General features: G+C 31.5%; 1 non-coding gene across 1 annotated transcript; it reads right to left on the bottom strand.

The window, feature by feature from the left end:
• Positions 1-1,101: 1,101 nt before the first annotated feature.
• On the bottom strand, positions 1,102-3,660 carry LOC106691455 (uncharacterized). The gene is made up of 3 exons (XR_010843716.1): positions 2,982-3,660; positions 1,712-1,801; positions 1,102-1,611 (listed from the first exon to the last, which is right to left on the bottom strand). It is a non-coding gene; the product is annotated as an uncharacterized protein (transcript).
• Between the last annotated feature and the right edge of the window lie 8,349 nt (positions 3,661-12,009).

Consider the following 12,009-nt stretch of genomic DNA (forward strand, 5'->3'; position numbering starts at 1 on the left):
GATATTTGCTAAAATAAATTCACAAAATGTTTATTGTTGTTTAGACAAACTTTTTTGGTTTTCAAAAAAAAAAATGTCTGGAACCTTTAAGTATTTTACAAAAAGTATTTTCGTCAAAGTATTGATTTTCTTGAATTTTCAAAAATAAATTCACAAAATTTTGAATCATCAAGGTTTTGAAAAATGTTTGTTTTATGAAATTCTATGTTTTTGGAATCATTACATAGTACATATGTTTATTAGGGCTCATAATTTAGAGAATTTACTGTACCTAAAATAATGTGCTATGAAGATGTTTTAGTGTTCTTGGTAGTTTTAAGGAAATGGAGCTTCGAATGAAAAATGAGAGAAAGTTTTAGGTTTTTTCTGGAATAATATAAACTTAAATATTTCAATATATAGGAAGATGGTCAGGGTTGCGGTCACAAGTGAAACGAAAATAGTTTACAACTATTTTATTTTCCAACGTTTCGCCCCTATATAAATAAGTTGAACAGACAGAAAGAAACAGCGTCTGTTGAACTTATTTATTTGGACAGGTATGTTGTCCTATATGGCTCTCTACTCATTTATTGTCATTTTTATTTTTTTTTTTCCATTATTATTATTATTTTTTTTTTATTATTCTTTTATGACGTTTATTTTATCTCTGTATATGTATTGTTTTTTGTTTGTTGTTTTATATACATCTCATGTACTTTTTTAGCTTTATATTTTACGTATTTTTGTATGAAACTATTGCTCTTGCCTTTGTTACTTGTTTTTTATTCTTTTCATTGCATCTTTTATTTTTAATTCTATCATTTTATCTTAACATAGTTTCATTTTGTATCTTTTTAGCCCTGATGAAGCCCTACAAAGTGGGGCGAAACGTTGGAAAATAAAAAAATTGTAAACTATTTTCGTTTCACTTGTGACCGCAACCCTGACCATCTTCCTATATATCTATTTTTACGGTCAACTATATATACATATATAAATATTTCAATGTTTACTTTTCAATGACATTTAATGTAAACTTTCTGTAGTCCAGGTAAAAACTGAACCATTTTTTAAAAGGAAATAATATTTAAAAGAATTATAAAATGAAGTTTGCGTATCTTCAGAACAGCCACCATTTTTTATTCCTCATAACTATTGTTGGTAGTTATCAATTTTGACTCTCAACTGTACATAGACTCTTGAACTCTTAGTCTCATGAAAATTTCTATTTTGTTTCTTATAATGACGTAATTTTCTAGAGACGTATTTATTATATTGCGAACCACACCCATTCCAGTCAATAACCAATCTATTACATTGTATAATAAGATAATAAATTTAGTGTACATTTTTTTATTTATACAAATTACCTTCTTGTAGTACACGAAATAATTCAGCTATTTGTAAAACAAACAAAAATATCATATTCGTATTTATAAATATATATGATTGGACATTTTATTTTCTTCAATCCATTAAAGGTAGTTATCAAACTGTGGTAAGAAAAAAAGGTAAAGGAGTTGTAGTGGCGTTTCCAATATTTCCTGAAGTAACTCCTCCGGGGTCCGAAGCTGGTTCTTCACTAAATTGTAATAAGATAACTAGATATGTTGTCGATGATGCAATTATCTAGAAAAAAATAAAAAACAAAACAAAAATATTAATATATATATTTTAATTTCATTAAAATGTCTTCTATGAAATATATCAAGTCTTAAATAACACTCACTGAATGAACGAGAGAATAGTCTAAGTTGAAGAACCCATATGCCGTAAAAACTACCTCACGGTTCATAGCAATATGAAGTTTCAGTTTTGGCTGTGAACAGAAAACTAATGTGCATCAAGATTTTTAATTTTTATTATTTACTTATTTATTGATTTTTACAACTGTACATTATAGTGCATTTAGTAAATTTAATCTCAGTTAGGATAGAGTGATACAGGAGTATAAAGAAACTATCCATAGGTAGCTCTCTAATGACGTTTTACATTAGCAGGTCTCGTGGCCATCTTCTTTTCAAGCGCCTCGGAGGATTGTCAGGAATGGAAGAGGAAGCAAGGTTAGAAACTTGTGGGTTTGGATGGTTAGTGAGTTCATAATGGAAGGAATGATATCTGGTTCGGCCTTGATCGGTTACATATAGAACAAGACCTTAACTTTATGTATGATTTTATTTATGAAAAAGTAAGGAGTATTGAGAATTTCACGAAGGATTTTGGATTGTAAGCATTGGATACGAGAAAAATTCGAAGATTTAGTGGAGCCCTATTACAGTCATGTAGATCAGTCTTTTGTAATGAATTGGAAGTTAGCCCAACACTAGACAAGTTTGTCCATTAAGTGCTATAATAGTCGAAATAGACGCGCAGTTTCCTGTCTCTTCTTGTGTCTTGTGTGAGGATTCCATGTTACTCGTTTGTCCAGATGTAGTCCAAGGTATTGGATCTGTTGTACAGGAGTAAGATCAACATTATTAACGGAGATTGTAGGGGGGTCGGTAGGTATACGACGAAGGGTAAAGGTGTTTTTATGGATTTTTTTGGGATTTATTTTAATCTTCCAATTACAACACCATTCTTCGAGGGCTGTTTGGGATGCAATTAAAGGGTTATTATTAATTGTAAGCACACATGAGTCATCGACATACGTGGTGAGGATAGTGTTAGGATTGGTTGGGATGTCAGCAGTATAGACGGTGTGGAAGATGGGACAGAAGATACTACCTCGAGGAAAACCAGCGGACTTTAGAATAGAGGAATGAATAGAAACCATTGTGGTTTACTTGGAATGATCTATCAATGAAAAAGGAACGGATGATGAGAAGGTATGTAGCAGGTAATTACCTACGAAGTTGGTAACCTCAAGATTTAATCTTCAAAATTATATAGCTACGTTAAATACATATAAATTATCAGGTTTAAGAACTAATTAAGTTATACATATTTTTAAAAACTATAAATATATTAGATTAAAAAATCTTTACACAAATACTTACATTATTTAAAATTTCATTTGTTTTATCTTCGATCATAATTTGATACAGAAGTGTGTTGAATTCTTTGGCCTGCAAAAAATAATAGTTCATGTATAATATAAAAATATAAAAAAAGAATAAATTAATAATAACATTGTCTTAATTCATAATCAAATCACTTCTTCGAGATTGGTTTTATTGTTTAAATAATATATCCACTTAAGTCTCAAACACTCATTATAAATATTTTAAGTGTTAGACGTTTCGGCCAACCCGGGCATACTTAAGGAAAATGTTAGCTGCAAATTTACACCTCGAATCCAATATTACAATTTTTAGAACCCTATTCTGACCAGGTCTAATAATTTTAATTAGTTAGATTAACATGTTTTATCACTTTTTAATTTCATTTTAAAACTTTAAAGTGCAAATTATATTACCCTATACATTGATAAATGAGTGATAATAGTGTAAAATAATTTGCATTTAAAAGTTTTGAAATGAAATGAAAAGGTGATAAAATATATTAATCTAACTAAAATTATTAGACCTGGGCAGAATAGTTTGTAAACATTTTTAGTAGAGGTGTGAATTTAAATTTAAGATTATCCTTGTAGGGCGAAACGTAGGACATTTAAAGTATTAATAAAGAGTGTTTGAAACTTAAATGGATACAATTTATTTTATTTAAACAATAATGTTGTCATTTCGTTTGTAGAAGAGAACCACTAAAGTCTGTAGCCAAACTATTGTAACTTTATTATTTGTAAAAATTGTGTAAATACTTTAAATTAACTTATTTATATCCATTTAATATATTGTTGTATTCATGAATGTATTAATAAAATAAATAAAAATCACAATAGAATCTTCTGATACTCTAAAAGCTAAAGTCTTTTACGTAGCGTCTTTCGATGGCGCTTTTAAGCCTAGAACTACCACAACATTAACCATAGCAACCGACTACCAATCCGCCTTAGAAGTTCACCTCCTTATAGTCTAAGCGCCCAGTGGAAGAAAAAAGACAATTTTTCACCACAATATTTTATTACTTTAATGAAAAATTCCTATAATTACTAGTCAAAATTGATAAGTCTGCCAAGTAGAGTAGGGGAAATAAAAAATGTTAAAAAAAAATTTTTCATTCGGAGCACCATATCGTTAAAACTGGCAACAGCACTAGAGTAACCGAATAGAATATCATTTAAAGTAGAGTAAATATGCTAAATTATGATCCCTAACAGAACTGTTAAGGCCAATGGTTCCCGAGACACAGTTTTTTTTAAAAATCAATATTTCATAAAGAAATGTACCTTTTTTAATTTTATTTTCAAACCTCTTTATTTTTATATGTGGTTACAAAATGTAAAAAAATATACTGAAAATTCAAAAAATGTACTGAAAATTCAATAATTAGTGAATTTATTGCGTAAAATCTATATCTCGGAAGCCGTGAGACGTACAGATATTCATTAGTGTTTAATTAAAATTTAGTTTAATGTGATATAAAGTATTTTATTGCCGTTTATATAGCTACTACAAGATCATAGCTTTTTCAATATTTCAATTTAATCCCAATGCATATTCTAAAAAAGAATTAGTTAAGGTGCTTTTACGCATCAGTTTCAATCGAGGATCCTTATGAAAATGTGGTATTTTGCTAGCTCAAAATGAAAGAGAAAAAAATTCATTTTCGTCATTTAATGATTTTTTTTATTTCCAAAAAAGAACGACCTCCTCATGTGTCTTTGCAGACCCGGCAGAAGTTATTGGAGTTCGGCTGGGATATCATCCCCCACTCACCCTATTCACCAAACCTTGCCCCAACAGATTTTCACTTTGGGCCCTTCGAAACTCTCTTAACGAGAAACACTCTAATTCGCCTCAGGATTGCAAAACGCACATAGAGGAGTTCATTGCGCAAAAATCTGAATAGTTCTGGGAGGACGGAATTAAAAAGATCAATAGATCAAAATGGGTTATATAAAATTGATCAAAAATATTTACAAGAATCTGAAGTTTTTATTGAAATCACCAGTAAAAAACACTACGAACTTATTTTACAACCAACAATATATCAATTTAATAATTTTCATTTTAATATTTGCAATACATACAAAAATAAAATAGCTCAATTAGAAAAGATTTTTACCTTAGTAGTGATGGCTTGAAACATATGGCAAATCCCCGAAAACAAATTGATAATGACTATTATCCAAAAGGTTTTAATAATTAGAGTCATGTTCTTGTTAGCGACCGAATCATTTTTTTGGAAAATAGAAATTATAGCAAAAACCTCGCTAAATGATGAAACAAATGTCGATGCCAGTATGGAAACCACCTGAAGAGAATGGTACTTGTCTAAGTCTGCGGAGGAGACGCTCAGGTGATGGTGGCACAAGACTAATTTTTTCAAAACTGTCACAGCGTTCTTCGCTTCCAATTCAAAGCAACGGATAATTTGCTGATTTATGGCAGAGGCACGTAGGCGTAATAATGACCCAATCCTGACAATGTTATCCTGAATTGATACGACGAGAATGAAAGGGACGTATACAATGAACAAGAAAATAGAGCCTATAAACGTTCGTACAAGAATTATACGCAGTAAAAAGGCTGAGGACACTAATACGTAAATTAAGATTTGTGTCCAGTTTGTTTTTATTGGTTCTAGTTTCTCTCCAAGAGAAATGATCTGCAAGTCCACGGCTCTGATCCTAAAAAGAACCCTGTTCAACAAGTCCACATTTCTGTTGCACTGGATCCACGAAGCGACGATAGCCCACGTCACAAACATATAATTTCCTGTACTCATATAATAATACCACTTGCTAAGATACAGAGCACTCTTTCGGACTGAGTTGAGCGTGAAGAAGTTGGCCAAGAGAAAGCTGCTGGTGCTTACGAGGTTTATCATGAACCATTTTCTTGATGCTCGGATCTTGCCACGGGAATAAATCAGTGTTGACATTCCTATAAATCTTTGGAAACGAGTATACTTTTCGAATTGAGTGAACACGTCATTTTGTCCCACTGGTAACATCATTATTAATATAACACGAAACCTGGATTACTTATTGACTTTCCTTCATGTTAAGTGGGCATAACAATTGATATCATGTTGTAATGGATTTAAATTGAACCGGTAGTTGGGAATAATTGAGAACTGTCAAAGCGGTAGATTGTGATCGATTCTTAAAGTCATTAATCCTTTCAACTACAATTAACTCTTTATTACAACACTATAGCGTTGCGTTTAAATTATATTCTGAAACCATTGTGGCTTAGAGTAACCATTTTCTGAAAATTATGCCAAAAAAAACTTTAAAATATCGGTCTGTCAGTCTATATTTAAAACGAATTTCGAAATGCTGCCTAAGGATGTAGGTTTAAAGGTAATAAAATCCCCGAATTTTGGAGAAGAAAAGTTATGAACAATATTGAGCGTTTTCAATTTGTAGCTCAGAAGTATGCGTTTTTTTTACGGTTATTGTTTACCAATCGATTCGTCTCTTTTCGAGGATTAACAAAAAATATTTTATCAGATTCCAGTAAGCTCTATTATAATTTTTAAAAAAATATTAAAACCTAATGGGGCTCAGGTAAAGTTGGTAAACAATTTTTTTTTAGAACAAATAAAAATATATTCGTTTTTAGTGTCGTCTTAAACTAGCAAATAACATTTTTCAAAGAAATTAAAAAAATTTTTACCTCGATTTATTCAATTAATATTAGTTAAAATTTTATTTTCCGATTTTTTTTATAATTCGTATTTAAGGATTTCTTGAGGGGCTCAAAACGCACATCTAATTTGTTTCACTCCTAAAAAATCTTTTTACCACACTTACATAGGGCAGTCATTCCGAATTGCTTCAATATAGTACTAATATTGAAGCACAGAGCTTGTTATTATTTAAAAAATATTCATGTTTCATTAAATAATAAGAAACAAACACCTAAATTGAACCAGTATTAACGATGATATAGCGAAGTTAATTGTTATCAATTACGTTACCATAGTTACCGTAATGTAAAAACTTTTCGAAAGTTCTTATCTCTTATCAGGTTTGTGCCCTTTGGTGCAGTTTATCGAGCCCCAAAGTATTTCCAAATTTGGTTCTGTAGTGTTAAAACTATTTATATTTTTTTTGAATTTTCAAAAAAAAAAATCAAAGGCCAATTATAAAGCGACATTTTTCCCCTAAAAATTCGTATTTAAGGTCTTAACAATGAATATCAACTTTATTTTATACTTAAGTAATCTGTTACCACACTTTTATAGGTCATTTGGTCTGAAATGTTTTAATATAATTCTAATATTGAAGGACAATGAGGATTATTATATAAACACTATTCATATTTTATTTTTTATACATATCGCAGTAGTATTTCTAAAGTGACACAACTAAAAAATCGGTGTTTTTGAGTTATGACTATGAAAGAAATTGGTAAATATATCTTTATGAATCATCAAAACTGTATCAACCTAGCTTCAGAGCTTGTCCGCCAGAGGGCACTTGTGTCACTCTTTCTGCCTTAATGCTATTCCCCCTCCATAGGCAAAAGTGTCACATTTCCAGAAATGTAGTTTTAGACTTATTTCACTTTAGAAATACTAGTGCGATATGACAAAACATAGATAGTTAAATTGTCTAAAAGAATGTGAAAAAAAAAAATCACTATATCGGACCAGTATTGTACAGTGAAGTTAGCTGTTATCATGTTACTATAGTAACCTCAATCTCTTCTTGAGATTACTTTCGAAATACTGGACCGATTTATATATTTTTTCTAAATGCTCCCTGTCTTCATAGTAAGGGTGAAAGCTATTAAAATCCTCGTATTTTTGTTGTTTATAATCCGTGCAAAATCAAAACAAAAAAATTCGGACAATTATTAGTCACGATGCTGCCAATTAAACTTTCACCCATATTTTTAAAACAAATTGTAGAATTCAGGTAGGGTTACTTTGAAGTTTGTTTACTTTCTATTATAACTTGTAAGCTGCAAACCTAGCAAACCTATATACGTTCCCATATCTATAAGGACTAGGAGATAAGTTGTACACAGTAGTCTGTAGATAGTATGTCATAATCTCCGTATTTCCTCTCATATAAATAAATTAAATATTACACCTCTCTGTGGTTGTATTTTATAACTAAGATTCATAATTTGTACTTTAAGTACATAGCCAAAGGAACGAACCGTTGCTGGAATATAGGTGCCAATGACATAATTAATTCGCATGGCAAAGGAAAAATAGTTGGTGAAATTTGTCAAATTTATACAGAGCTATGTCTAAACTCCCGTAAAGTGGGGTGTCTATGGTACAGATGAAAATTTCCTGCATCTATTTTTTCTTAAACACTCTACACAATCTGGGTATGTCATTTACATTTATATGGGTTCTAAGTCATGTAGGAATCGCAGGGAATGAACTGGCCGATCATGTTGGAAGAGAAGCACTCGCGCTTCCGGGACGGGGTAAAGCAATTTTAACTCCATCAGAAATGAGCAAAACCCTCGAAAAGGACATCAAAAATAAATGGTAATTTCTGAAGAATGAAAGCCCAAGGAGTATACTAAAAATTATTTTAAAAGACGTAAAGCTCTGAGGTACGTCCAGCCGCAAATGCCGTAGAGGTCATACTGACGAGGTTGAGAATAGATCACACGAGGCTCACCCACTTCTATCTTATTCTAAAACAAACGCCCCCGAACTGCCAGTATTGTAACAAAAATTTGAACATTAGCCATATTTTCCAAGAATTTTTATTTTCAAACCTCAATAGCTTAGAATTAAACCCCAATATTTCAAAAACCCTCCGAAACGATGATAAAACAATAATACAATTAGTATTTCAATTTTTAAAATCAAAAGGCTTACTGACACAAATATAACATCGAACACACACAAAAAAAAAATAATAACAATAAAAATAAAATAAAATAAGGTATAAATATCGTTAATGACCACTGATGCTTTACGCCACTAAACAAAAGGCGCCAGACAAGTGCTACAGGTTTCATAAGTTCGCTTAAAAGTTGCCCTGGTAGTACCAACTGTCGGATTCGTGTCCTTTATTTTGTCCGATCGTTTAGGATTTTTTTTTTTAACTTCACAATAACACAACATTTCCCATAATCTTCCAAAATTCTGTTGTAAGTCTTGGTTGTGGAGTGGTTTTCTGAGTAATGTTTGGTTGTTAATAATATTATTCTGAAATCGAAGCCGATTATAGATTACAGAAAATGTTATATGATTTTACATTAATTAAATTCCGAAATTTAATGATAATTTAATAAAATTAACGAATGTGCGTTTTATACGGAGGGGGCTTATACACCAGCTGTGTACCATTTTTACTCTAGGTGATTCTGGCACAAACTTTTTTACTTAAATTGTCTATTTTTTCACTCTTTACTGGACATTAGAATTACGAAATGCTTCATGTTTATAAGAAGAAATTATGAGGACGTTCCTACCAGAATCATACCTACTAAAAGAGACTTTAACATTGCAGAATAGAAGCTATTCAAGGAAGGCATAAAAAAATGAATGAATTTGTTCCTATGGTAGGATCTATATTGTGTAACTCAGTTACGACTCACATTGACAATTAAATATTTTTTGTAAGTTAGAAAATTTGTTTTATGTACCCCATTATTACGGGTGGTAATTTAAATCTTTGGAATTTATGATAAAAAAAGTGTGTACTCAAGTGCAAAAAAAGTTATATCTTGCTTAATATTTGAAGAACAATTTTTTTTTTTATGAGAATGAAACCTGATAGTTTAAAAAAATCTTCATTGCATTAATGCAAACATATTTTAGGTATAGAAAAAAAATCATTTTCGAAATTAGGTCTACCTAGGAAAATACTTTTGCGATTGCATATGAAGCTGCTAATATTTGTACTAGATCATGTCAAGACTCATCCTTAACTTTCCTCCAAATTGAGTTCAGATCAGACAAGTCATTTTCAAAATATTATTGATGTGCCAACAAGAATAAAATTAAACAGTTACAGTTGATTCTTTAAGTACTTACCTCGTTGCGAATATAAGCAAATCTATGACTCATCTGCCACAACAATGATAATGCTATCAATGTCCAAATACTTTTTATGGTTACAACAATAAGTTTCTCTCTATTCAAACCACCATTAAACAGTATGCATATAAGAACGTACACCTCGCCGAATGATGTGATGAATTCGACTGCTAAGATTGCTAAAATCTGTAGAGAAGAGAAATCGTTAAAATCTTGAGATGCATTGCACAGTTTGTGGTGACAGTAGATCAACTTTTCTGCTAGTACAGCCGCCTTATTCCCATCCATACCAGAGCACTTCAGGATGCTCTGTTGTAAAGATTTGAAACTCAGGAGAAGGACCGAAGCCATTCTGTCAATGAACGCATAAAGGAGCAGTATCAAAGTATGTATGGCATACATGCAGAGCAAGCTTAAAGCTTCGGGTAAAGAAGTTTGCAAGTGGAGGCGAAGGATGTATGTCGTTACTACCATCGTCATTATGAACAAAATGCTATAATGGACTTTTGTCGTTGGCCTCTTGGTTCCAACGGAGAACAAAACCAAATCGACAGCTCTTATGACGAGCAGGCATCTGTTGAGGAGACCGACCTTTTGGACGCATTGTACCAAGTTCCCTACTACGCCATAGCAAATCGAAATCAATTGAGCAACACTCAAGTAATAATACAAAGGGCAATCATAGGATATCTTCTTCCGGGTCGTGAAAACGGAGTTGAGGTTTACCATCAATATGAAGATGAGTATGATGAGGTTCACGACTAACCAATTCCTGGAAACGCGAAATTTCCCCTTGGTATAGACGAGTGTAAACAGTCCTACAAATCTATGAAGTCTAGAGAAACCGTTAACCTCAACGAAGACGTCCCCAACTCTTGTCTCGGACGTTTTACTTTTCGACATCAGTGCTAGTGGTGACATCAGATGGTTCGACAGTTGTCTTCCGATAGGGTGTCTCATTTTGGCCTTTTACTTGTCAATGCAGCACCTTGCTAATGGATTGATCGTATGCTGTCTGTAGTAAAAGCTTTTAAGGAGATAATTGATGCATTAAAGCAACCGTATTGAAAGCTCAATTAGCGGTACCATTCTACAGTATTCAATTGATATTAGTTATTAAATTTAAAAACTTACTGTTCCTTTGTGGCTTATAAGTGCTATTATGAGATTTCATAATTATCTCGCAAAACGATGATTAAGATGTGTCTTAAAGCGGGAACTAACATCGAAGGAAATATATGAAATCTAGTAGTATTGCCCAAGAATTGTAATAAATTTTATTTTTTTTTCAAATATTACGTCTTACTACCTTCCACTTCTTAATTTAATCATCGGATAATGGTCTATTCTTTATCATCCCTTTAAAGGATTTGTCTTGATATTAAAAAACTGTCATTATCTTTTTTGTTGATGGCCATCTACTTGTCATTCTCTGTAATTGTAAGCAGAGAAAAAAAATGAAAAAAAAGTGAAAAGGCAAATAATATTATACTATTTTTCAAATTAACCACAACTCATGGAAATGAATGTTATTAAAAAAATTCGCAAATAAAGGTATACAAATAAAACAAAAGAAAAAATAAATTAAAATAAAACTATATGCCGAACTGGTAAATAAACTAATTAATTAAAAAAATTTCCTTCATCTTACTAATGAAAATAGTATAAGAGCAAACTGAGTAGCAAAAATAGCAAATACTCTCTTTATGAACTGTGTGATAAAAGAAAAGTGAATTTAACAATCCATAGACTCTCCAACCATTCAAACCCCCTAGTTTCTAATCTTGCATCCTCTTCCATTCCTGACAATCCTCAGAGGCGCCTTAAAAGAAGATGGCCACGAGACCAGCTAATGTAAACTGTCATTACAGTGCTACCAATGGGTAGTTTCTCTACACGCCTGTAACACTCCAATTTAACTTAGATCAGATTTCCTAATTGTATTATAATGTTCAGTTGTAAATAGCAATAAATAAATATTTATTTTTTTAAAAT

The sequence above is a fragment of the Halyomorpha halys genome, unplaced genomic scaffold (genome assembly GCF_000696795.3).
Source record: "Halyomorpha halys isolate HHAL.00 unplaced genomic scaffold, Hhal_1.1 Scaffold2362.1, whole genome shotgun sequence".
Classification (NCBI taxonomy): Eukaryota; Metazoa; Arthropoda; class Insecta; order Hemiptera; family Pentatomidae; genus Halyomorpha; species Halyomorpha halys.